Source organism: Ruditapes philippinarum, unplaced genomic scaffold (genome assembly GCF_026571515.1).
Source record: "Ruditapes philippinarum isolate M1 unplaced genomic scaffold, ASM2657151v2 ctg1575_1_1_1_1, whole genome shotgun sequence".
Taxonomy (NCBI): Eukaryota; Metazoa; Mollusca; class Bivalvia; order Venerida; family Veneridae; genus Ruditapes; species Ruditapes philippinarum.
The window spans coordinates 109,749-122,641 of record NW_026855093.1 but is presented as its reverse complement, the minus strand read 5'-3'; positions in this window follow the sequence as shown (position 1 = coordinate 122,641).

The window sequence follows — 12,893 nt, the reverse complement described above, 5'->3', positions numbered from 1 at the left end:
AATGGCATTGGCATTTGGTTTTATTTCGAAATTGAGTTAACCCCGGAATACAATTTGTGGCAAGTGTGAAAATACCCCCTTTAATTTTAACTCACGTCCCAGGCGTTTTTTTATCTCGAAATTTAAATTGAATACAAAAATGATTCATCTTTTAAAATTAACCCTGGAAAGCCATATCGAAAAATAAGATGCTTTGCCATAATTTTATAGAAAAAGGGGATCCTAATTTTGGGTTTTTTTTACACAAGAAGCATTCTTTAAATAATTTTGCAGGTGCCTTTAGCTATGTTACATGCTACATTTGACAGCTCGAACACTAAATATTTCCCACCAAACAGTTTTCCTTATTCTGGTTGTTGAGACAAAATGACCCGGCAGAGCTGGGACTTCACAGAGGTCTATAAGTCGATGCTACATGCATGCAAATCATTCATGATTGAGACAACGAATTGTATTCAGTGTGAGCAAAATAATAACATTAATACAATTCTAGCAATGGTGAAAATGTTAAATGTGACGCAGTTAATCTAAGACAAAATGACATACGCTGGACAAATAGTTTTTATAAGAACAAGATAATTTAGCGAAATGCAAAAACTTATTAAATCAATTTATTCAAAATATAGCTAAAACAATATATTTGCGCCATAGGCAAAATTAACCATCGTCAATGGCATTTTTTTCACACACAAACTGGAATGAAAATTTGTTTGATATAGTACAAACGTTAATGACTGGGCGTTAGTACTTTTTTGGTTTTGATGTTATATTAGAATTGCAACTCAATTAAGGCTCTAACTATATGTAGTTGCATTTAATAAAGAATTATTTTTAGTCTGTTATGTTTTTATCACATGTAACTCAGTCAATAAACTCTATTGTTTTTAAGTTAGATATATTTTCATCATTTAAATTCAATTTTCGTTCATTATCAGTACCATACTGTTTATTTTCAGCTTGAACAGTCTCTTGTAAATGAAATAACTCAATTGAGGCCGGGGAGAAAACATAATTTGTTAGTGTTAGGTCCAGTAGGTGCAGGAAAATCTAGTTTCGTAAATTCAATCTTAAGCGTTGCAAAAGGACGAAAATATGCCATGGCAGACACAGCATTCTCCGGAATAGAAAGCACAACAGTAGAAGTAAGATAAAAAATTCATATTGTAATGTTGGATTTAAATAAAGAGGTTCTTTGTTGTGTACTACTCACCGCATAAATTAACAAACTCCATCAAACAGTCTGTAAACATTCAGTTTTTTTATTCCGCGGAAGATGCTGAAATTCAACATTTTGTAGTGTGTTCAGTTTAGAAAAGTTTCCTTGTTATTTACACAAATTTAGTAATTTAAAGAAAAAGAACATGCGTTAGATAAATTTAATAAAAATATTGCTTCTTTAAGTAAATATTGTTTTCCTAGTGTTCTTTACTTCAGTAATGATATTGCTCTAGACTTTTCTTAAGACTGAATACCACTTAAATCGGTATGCAGGGGGATTTTTGTTATTATTTAACATAAACAGACTATATGTTAGCACACATTATTGTATACCATTTAGTACACATAATGGATTGAACAAATAACGATCGAATATTTACGTTTTTGAAAACAATTTATTTTTAAAGCTTACTAAATACACTCACGAGGGATTTCTACGCGGATTTAATTTGTATGATTGTATGGGAATTGAACCAGATGGCAGCATTGGTATGCTCGAAAACGATGCAACGCTCTTGTTTGAAGGGCATATCAAAAATAAATACAGGGTAAGTACTAACATATTAATATTATTTATAAACAAGAACGTGTTTGTTAAACACAAATGCCCCGGCTCCAATTCTTGGCAGTCACCTACACCTGTCAATAAATAAAGCCTGTATGGCCAAAAGTGTAAAAATCTATTTTTAGCACAAGTGACCTTGACCCACTGATCCCTACCCTAATCAAAAGGATGAATACCATGCAAGTTATCTTCCTACAAAATATGAAATATATCTCTCAATAAATAAAGGCTGTATGAGCAAAAGTGGTAAAATCTATTTTTAGCACTGGTGACCTTGACCCAACTCACCACTAACTCCATCAAATTTTATGTTCCTATCAATTATAAATGACATCTGTCTATAGAATATGATTAAACCACCTGAAAAAATGTAAAATCTATTTTAAACATTGGTGACATTGACCTTGACCCAAATGACCCCTTACTATACCCAAAGAAGGAGGACCTCCCTTGGCTTGTTTGTATGAAACATGAAAGACATCAACCAAAATATAAAGGCTGTATGAGCAAAAATGTTTAAATTTATTTTCTTAACCAGTGACCTTGACTTTGTCCATAGAGACCACTTACTCTATAAAAAATATAGGACCATTAAAGGTATCCACCTACCAAATATGCAAGATATCATTAAATAAATTAAGCAATTAAGAGAAATTTACGATAAATCCAACTTGCATGAATAGGTTAACCAGACAAGGCTTTATTTTCATAGTGAAAAAAAGGGAAATAACTGGGAAATATGGATGACACAGTTATATAACTTGGCAATATCATATTTTTGAATTGATAAGTTAGTGTGGAAATTATGAAGCCATTAGTATAGATAGAATTTAAAATATTTCCAACTTGCCGTTTTAGGTTAACCATTTTTCATATTCTAACTGCTGAAAATGGCAATAACTTGGTAAATATGGAATTCTGGAAACAAAGTGATCCCTCGGAAGCATTAATCACAACAAAATAACATAAGAATTGCAGACTCGGTTTGATTGAGTCTGTACATGAGGGATAATGAATAAGTGCAACATCCCTCACGCCCCCTAGCACCGGCTTGAGCGGTACTCAATTCTCAACACTTTATAGTGTTGGCATCAATGAAGACATAGTTATGTAACCTGACCAGATCATGTTCTTAGTATTGATTAGTAAGAGTGTAAACTAAGAAGCCATTGGTACAGGTAGAACTTAAGAAAATTCCAACTTGCCGTTCTAGGTTAACCTCGTACGACAGCCGGACGGACGGAAGTTCTTACCAGAGCTACATAATGGGGGTTTTCTTTTGTTATTTCTTTTGTTCTTTTTACCCAACAATGCAGAAAAAACACAAGAGAAACGGAATGAATGACAACAAAGACATCTATTGTTATGAGAACAATAGACCAAACCCCATAATGTAGCTCTGGCTTGTACGGACAGACGAACGGACGGTTCAATCATTATATGTACGGGGGCATAAAAATGTTATTGAAAATAAAAATAAACTTCTTCACAGAAGAAATATGAAAATTAAAACAATATCATAAATCATGAATTTCGTTATCAAGAGAAAAATAAAACAAGGATATGCTTTATCTACTTTTAAAATTAGAGAAAAAAGCGTTACAGATATAGATATAATTGTAGATTGTAATAACGGACATTATTTATGTTGTTAAAATCTTCTAGACTTTACCTCGAGATAATTGCTTAAAATCATCTGCCAAGCAGTTTGAATCACGAACCTTCAAAAACTGCCCAACTTAAGAAAAATGCCACTTAAATAATCTGCCAAATATAGATAATTTAGATAAAACACTTCTCTACACTTAAGAAATTATGACAATGAGAATACAACCGTCATAATAGACTGTGTAATAAATGACTGCAAATAGTCCAAATCCACAGACTTATTAACTTATATATTAAGAAATGTACATTAAATTTGACACATGCTAGTTGATTTAAAAACCTGTAGGTTACGGTAATTAAACATTTAACCAAGTCACGACCATTCAGATCTTGTCTCGATATAATTACAGGTTAACTAACCATTGATTTACATTTGTGTTGACCGACCTTCACCTGGCATTCAATTCATCCACAATATTTCTGATTCCATCCCAGTTAACTGTTACTTCCGATAGCTTCTGAATCTCTGTTATTAACACTTGTAGAAACACATCACCATCATTCATGTCACGCCACTCAACCAATATCTTAAATATTTGCTTGACATTACTTCCATTTTCATCTCTAATGTGTTCCAACTTTACCCTTGGTATTTTAAGTGCATGTCCAAGCAACTCCCAATCTGTCCCAATATTTTGAGAAAACTTCTGAAAGGTTGAAGGAGATGGAAAAACCAGGTGGAACGATAGGCATCGATCCTTTACCTTGAAACCATTCTTCTAATGCTGAAGTTGTTTCAATCTCGTTGGATTCTAAATCTGGACATATAGAACAATCAATACTGATATCTCTACCTATGTCTCTGATGACCTTGCCTCCGGTTGGTCTATGACTTTTGTGATTGCACGAGTATCCACTAGTAAAAGGCAACACATTTTGCTCCAATACTCCTTCGTGCTTCCTAAACTCATACATTACTACTGACTCCGAATATCGTCTGAATTCATCAACGATGAATCTGTTGATACTGCGACGCCGTGTCAGACTCATTAAAGAAGGATGTATGTGTATGGTTTGTACGGACAGATGGACGGACGGTTCAATTACTATATGCCCGAGGGCATTAAAACAATATTGACATTCGTAAATCAATAAAGGTCATATATTATATTATCCTCAGAGATAAACAGTTTGCAAGTTACTAAAATTACATTTTACAGCATATCGTTAAATTATTTATCGATATGTGTCCATGTCCAGTTTTCTGCACAGGGACGTCGGTAGCCGAAGGTTAAGGTTGTAACTTAAAATCACTTACCCCCTCATTTCTGCGGAATTGTATCCCGCAAGTGACTTTGGATTATTTCACGTGAGATATATATCTAGTTATGTTACTGATGTCGGTGGTTCTTTTCAAGATCGTGCAAAAATAATTCAGAGAGGAGCATTCGAGAACATCCAAAACAGTAAAGCTTGGAAGACGCAATATGACATATAATGTGTTGGTGCGACGTATAACCTATTCACCACCTTGATTTTCACTCAGTAATGTCACATATTAGTAGCAGCTCTTGAATAATTATTTTGAAGCAAAATTAGATACAGAAAGAGGATTACTTTTATACCTATACTTGTCGAAAGGACGTGCATATTTACATACAAAAGGGACAAGGTTTGTCTCTTTTAAATAATGAAATGTTTTAACATTTATTAATGTTAGGACCATACTATTTATTTTTACAATTGGGCACCACGCTTTCCAACTTGGATTACATATGACGGAAGAAATGAAAGACTCTATAATGAACAGTTCATTAAACCAATTTGGTTCTTAATTTTCTTTATTTGCGTCTTATGTCTGGCTCCTTTCTGTCCTTGAAGGTGTGATAATTGCTGCTCTGTTTTCTTTTTGGATTCTTTTGTTGTGGCCATTTGGTTTAACTTTTAAGTTTATCTACATGAGCATTTTTTTGGGCTACTCATTTTACGATTTACCGTAACAACTGATATAATTTCGCATAGCAGGGAAGTTTTAGTGACTTTTGTGTCACTACTTGCTTGTCGTCTTTGGTAAGTATATCACTTTCCCGCTGGATATTTTCAATTTTACCCTTCCCCCTTTTCCATACCCCGTTCTTCTGTTACCTTCTCTTACAACCAATTTTTATTGTAGGTATTTTGATAAATTTTCATCTTTTTACCTTATAGTTTTATAATCCAATTCCTTTTTGTTATTACTTTTGTGATTCGTTTATAAAATGTCACACATCCTGGTTGATCTTGTTCCTCATCTTATGTACTTTCTATGCCCAAACATTTCCTCATATCTTCTTAGCACTTAAAGTACCAATATTTACCATTATATCAAAACTTCTTTAATGTCTAATGAGAGCAGGCCGTGCTGAACTAAGATATATTTTACCTCTTCCGACTTAAGTGTTCCGATTGACTTATTCAATTGCTTGAGAAATAAACTTGACGTATTATTATGCCTTTACTTTTTGCAGTTCATTAAAGACAGGCCGATATCTGACCAAAGCACGTATTATAATCGCGACCCAAATGTGTATGACCAGATGCACTGTATCATTTTTGTCATGAGTGCAGAAAACATACTCACTGGTATGACGAGAGCATACGTACAAAAAATGAAAAGGTTACAAAAAATAATTAAAGATAAACGTAAGTTATGGTTTCTTATATTTATTGTTCTGTCCGCTGTATATAATTACCATTTGAAAGAAAGTGCGTTTAAGGATAAGGCATTGTTTATTTAAATTCACATTTTATACATTTTTAACTTAAACAATAAAAACACATTAGTTAAAACATAAGATGTTATAAAAGTGTGGCAGAAGGCAATAAAAAAATATAATTTAGAGAATTGTTAAAAGAATTATAGACGCAATATTATGAATCATCAATTCACATTGAAATTCTTGGAAATATATCTGGGTGATTGCTGCATTGCTAAAGCGGAACATACTGCTACCGATTAGATGCAGAGGTTTTGTGTGCAAATAGGTGTCCTTTTTAAAATAATATTTGATAAATTTAGAAGAAACAGTAAGTAAAAAGAACAACTGATGTAATGCATAATGAAACAAGCACATTCGTTGAATTTATATCCCCCGCCTAGTACTGGTTATCACTAACATAACAACTGAAGACATAAGGCTTTATTTATATATTTATCATGGCATAAACAGTAATATTCTTTGAACTTGATAAATATTCAGGGCAATAACAGAGCCATAACTCTGTGTTAAATAGTAATATCTGGAAATGCCAATGAGATGTATGCATACTGCATAACTAATCAAGGGCCATAAATCTGAGTTATAACTGTCTGACCCAACAAGGCGACTGTATGCACATCTCCTCTTTGTATCCTATAAAGTTTCATTGAATTCCAGCCAGTAGATACAGAGAAGTAGCACGGAAACGAGTATTGCTCTGGTTGTATACTGCATAAGTTATCAAGGGTCATAACTCTAAGTTAAAATGTCTGACCCAAACAAGGCGACGATATGTGTATCTCCTCTTGGTATTGAAAGTACCCATAAAGTTTCATTGAATTCTAGCCAGTAGTTGCAGAGAAGAAGCGCAGAAACAAATATTTTTCTATATACATACTGCATAACTAATCAAGGGCCATAACTCTGAGTTAAAATGTCTGACCCCAACAAGGCAATGATATGCGCATCTTCTCTTGGTATTGAAGGTTCCCATAAAGTTTTGTTGCATTCCAACCAGAAGTTGCAGAGAAGTAGCACGGAAACGAGTTTTGCTCTACATGCATACTGCATAACTAATCAAGAGCCATAACTCTAAGATAAAGGGTCTGACCAAAACATGGTTACGATATGCGCATCTCCTCTTGGTATTGAAGGTTCTCATAAAGTTTTGTTGAATTCCAGCCTGTAGTTGCAGAGAAGTAGCGCGGAAATGATGTTTGTTCTATATGCATACTGCATAAGTAATCAAGGGCCATAACTCTGAGTTAAAGTGTCGGACCGGAACAAGCCGACGGTATGCGCATCTCCTCTTGATATTGAAGGTTCCCATAAAGTGTCGTTGAATTCCAACCAGAAGTTGCAGAGAAGTAGCGCGGAAACGATTTTTACTCTATATGCATACTGCATAACTAATCAAGGGCCATAACTCTGAGATAAAGTGTCTGACCAAAATATGGTTACGATATGCGCAATTCCTCTTAGTATTGAAGGTTCCCAGAAAGTTTCGTTGAATTCCAGCCAGTAGTTGAAGAGAAGTAGCGCGGAAATGATTTTTGTTCTATATGCATACTGCATAAGTAATCAAGGGCCATAACTCTGAGTTAAAGTGTCGGACCGGAGCAAGCCGACGATATGCGCATCCCCTCTTGATATTGAAGGTTCCCATAAAGTTTCGTTTAATTCCAACCAGTAGTTGCAGAGAAGTAGCGCGGAAACGATTTTTACTCTATATGCATACTGCATAACTATTCAAGGGCCATAATTCTGAGTTAAAGTGTCGGACCGGAACAAGCCGACGATATGCGCATCCCCTCTTGATATTGAAGGTTCCCAGAAAGTTTCGTTGAATTCCAGCCAGTAGTTGCAGAGAAGTAGCGCGGAAACGATTTTTACTCAATATGCATACTGCATAACTAATCAAGGGCCATTTCTCTGAGTTAAAGTGTCGGACCGGAACAAGCCGACGATATGCGCATCTCCTCTTGATATTGATGATTCCCATAAAGTTTTGTTGAATTCCAGCCAGTAGTTGCAGAGAAGTAGCGCGGAAACGAAATTCGGACGGACGGACGGACAACGCCAAAACAATACCCCCCCCCTTCCGATTCCATCGGCGGGGGATAACAAAACTTGCTGTTAATATATAAAGTTTTTTTTGCTCTCTGAAATGAGAGCATATAGTTGCCGCATTTTCTGTCTGTATGTCGATTAGTCTGTCAATTCGCCCTTCCGCATATTCGTGTCAGAGACAACACTCTAGAACTACAATAGATATCACAACGGATTATTAGGTAGACATATTACTGAGTAGGAGTGAAGTGCATAAGAACTGTCAGCCTGTATTGCCTAACGTCTAATGTAAAAAATGATAAACAAGATCAACAAGGGAAGGCGGCGTTCAATGAACGCAAATTCCTGTTTTTCCTTTTTACACGTTTAACTCAGAAAGTACAAGAGATATCAATAAGACACTTAGTAGGTAGTAAGTTCTTATTGAGTAGAAATTCAGTGCAAAAGAAATTGTCAATTAAAGATTAATTATTTCTGCATTGCATATTTAACATTTAAACATTTTCAAGCAACTATCCAAAACATAATATCATTATGCTGAATTTGGTAAACACTTTCATGACAAACTATATTTCTTTGTTCAAATAGAGAGAGAAATAAAAATCCCTAAAGAAAACCCAACACGGCAAAATTGAAAATGTCTGTTTATGGACGGTACTGGTAAGTTCAAACTGCCGTCCAAGCCCCCTAGCACCGGCTTTAGCAGTTTTTACATTTATCATGAACTGGTAAAATTTGGAATTGAGAAATATCCTCAAATGTGTTCATATGACGGGTATCATGAAACCTTCATTGTGACACGTTTGTGCCATTCCTAAAAAAAATGTGTGTACCCTAAACTAGAAAACAATGGGCGGAACTGAATAAAATGGAATTTTGAAAGGGGAACAGAGGTTATGAAGCCTGCATATCACAGTGACGTGAAAAGAAAAATTTAAATATCAGGCCACATAGCCTTATGGTGATTAAACAGTATTCAAGTGAGGAAAATAGCCGCCGAATAGGAAAAAAACTAAAAAAACAACAAGCACAACAATGATATCGCGCTGAACGATCTTTAAAGATCGGAAATATAAAATCACCCTGTTTGACTGGCTCTTGTAGCAATGAAATTTCCAATCAAGTATTGACGTATTAAGTTATTGGTGAAAAATTGTTTGTCAACAAAAGACAGTTGTTAAAGTTATAAAAGTAACTTAAACAATAGTCAGTTCAACAAGTCTCAAATACTAAAAGATCTTGATAGTAATGAAGTTACTTTAAGAAATACAATCAAAATGCATTACAGTGTTTGCTTTGAGTGGTCAGTCACGACCAAGAGCAAGTAGACGTACAGTTATGCAACTTGGTGCATCCGCATTAGGGAGATAGCATGTAAAAGTCATAACAATTCCTAGATAAAAAATATATGTTCTCCATTCATAAGTGATATTGATTTCAAATATGTTTACAGGTATTCCTCGGATCCTTATTCTGACAAAGGTCGAAAATATATGCGACGAGGTTGAGAGAGACATATCCCTAATGTTCAGGAGTGAGAAAATTTATGAAGCCGTAAAAATAGCCAGTGAAGTGTTTGTGATATCACAGGCATCAATTCATCCGGTCAAAAATTATGAAGAGGATTTCAACGTAGGGCCAATTACAAATATCCCGATATTACTTGCCTTAAGACAGGCAATGCATTACGCGACAGATAGAGTTGAATATGTATTACACAACGAGGATCATGGCAGTGTAGAGACTTATAGTGATGAGGTTTAAATAGGAAAATAACTGATTTAATTTTATCTATCATAATTAAATATGCTTTTATAGTATTATGACTTATCTGTTCTGCTTTCGATGGTAAAAATTGTAGATGAAAATTAAATGATTAACTTGTTTAGTTACTCCTGATATAAATGACTGAAGCATACAAAAATGTACCTGTTTTGTTACTGCTATATGAAACCTTTTGCTTTACAATTGATATGAATATTGAACGACCGTTTCATAATCTTAAATTGAAACATCGTTTCTTCTTTTCTGACAAGAATCTGGCACATGAAAAACAACAGAATATTAAATTTATATATCAGAAAAAGATTGCAAAAGTAGAAATTCAATTTGTTCTGTTTTATCAAAACCAAACAAGGTACGATTCTTTGTTCCGGTAAAATAATGACGACTTATAATTTTTCTAACGCATTCGAAGACTCGTTCAAAGACATGTCATTTAAATTTTGCCAAACGTTTAAAATTTATTCATCAGTAATGCATGAATTCAGTTATGTGTTACTTTTTAAATACCATAATACATTGAACAATTCAAAAAAGCATTAAAATTTTATGTATACCAAATTATATATCATGGTAAATTCATTAGTAAATTTAGTGGCAGAATAGTTTCCCATTAACGTCGGTACCGTCTTTTGTCTAAGGTACTAAATGGCCGGGTCACGTGAATCAGTCGGCGGAGCAGTCTCTTCGCTAGTCAATTGTTAAAAGAATGTAAAACAATTATTCATATAAGTGAAATACAGGAACAATACCAATGACAATATGTCGCTTCTGACAGAAAGAATGTGCCAGAGACAAGTAGAGCAAATAAAAAGTAAACAGGATCTGTTCCGAGAACTTCAGCGCACATGGACACAAATTACACTGGCATACATATAAATGCTTACCGCCCCATCCTGATCATTTAATTGCAAGTTCATCTATCCAAGAACTTTATAAGTTACAGTAGAATACAATCAGAAATAACCGAAATATTTACCTCAAATATTTCGGTGACTTCCGTTATTTTTAAACGCGCGCCAATTTTTCTCAACATATATTGCACTATTCTGTAAAGTGCGATCAATTCTTGCATGACTGTGGTAAACATTTATGTTTTATTGAGGTCGATGCATGTATGTATGGTTACATTGCACTTTATTTACGTAACGATACAAAATAATATCAAAATATTTAATATAATAATACAAATTGAACTGTCATTTCCTTTCATCAGTAATTTTATTTCAAATTGATCTAGTGAGAATAGCAATATATTTTTAAGGAAAAAAACAGTCAGATTAAAATTATTGCCTTCGTCTAGGCTGTTTTAAAAATGAAAATAAAAAGTGTTTTGATTTAAATTGTCAACAGCATTTATCAAAATTTTGATTCGACTTTGATTTAAAAACGTTTGGCAAAGATATTTATTTTGTTTTAAAGCAGTTATGACATTTTGACAGCGACCAGATGCAGAGAGAAAATACAAATAATTTAGATTGATAGGTCAAAAATGGAATCATTTTTCATATAATTATTTCAATTATTGAAAAATATAACAATGTATCATTTTGATTTGCATAAAAAATGCTGCCTGAAAACAAAAGTTGATAAAATTCTAAATGATTTAAAATGAACATATACAAACAGAATGCTATTACTTTGTTTTAGTACTTTTATAATATTCTTTATCAAATCTATTTAATATCAGGTAATTTTGTCACATTCACAACTTCAATGTATGTCTCTTTCATAGTTTGTCAAGTTCAGATGATTAACGTATAACTATGGTAAATGTTTATCCGCAAAACATAGGTGCCCCAACAGTAGTTATATAAAAAAACCAAATATACAAAACAAATTACAGAAACATATCCTTATTTCTTCTATAAAAAAACATAACAATATCCTCATTTCTTATATGAAACAGATTTTTCAAATTGGACATGAATGTGGCCTTCAAAGAAAATAAAATAAAAACAATTACAAAACATATAGATTTTGTAAAAATAGTGGAAGTTTCAGTATCAATTTCTGTTGGTAGCCGTTGAAAGAAAAACAATGATAGTCGGCAGGGTATTACAAATACGGAACAATCGCAACTGAGGAAACAAAAGAAAACAACCTAGAACACCAAACCCATCCCAATTTAAGCAGAAGCTTGGATTCCAGCTTTTTATATGATGCATATGTCGAAGCTTGACTCCAAAATTTACTTGGCCAATCTAATAAATCCTTACATAGCAGCTAAAAACCTTAAAATTGTTTCACTCCATCTTAATAAAGCAGCAAGTATTGCTTTAAGCGCAAAAGTACAGTATAACTACAGAAAACCGAACATATGTGGGACTAGCAAAAAAAACGGAATTTCGAATTCCGCGATTCAGAAGTTTAGAATTATCTGAACAACTAGAAACATAAAACATAAATTGTTTCAGTAAGGCATGTCGAAAAATATATGAAGTTCATGAAATTTATTAAGTGGCAAAGTTATAGGACTTTAAAAAACTGTCTTTTTTTAATTTCATTATCACCTACTAATTGATTGGTTGAAACAATTATAGGATAATGTTAATTATCACAATTTATCTTTTAGTACATTTCATGAAGTACCTGTCTGCTATTAATCTTAAATAATATCACATCATGCTACTTTCACACTTAAATCATGTGTTTGACATGGTTGACAGGTTGTGATTCTAATAGGTGTCAAAGATAAATGGTTAACTGCTAATTGGAAGATATTGCCATTTTTATGGTTTCACAAGTATTATATTCCTTCACCCTTTTTCAATTTCCGGATTTTGGAAGTAAATTTAAGAACCCAAATTTTACCAGAAAATCGTTCGGAATTCAATATTTAGAATTTCCTTAATTCAGAGGTATTTATAATATAAAAAACAGGAGAAATTTAAGGAATTTTTGGTACATAT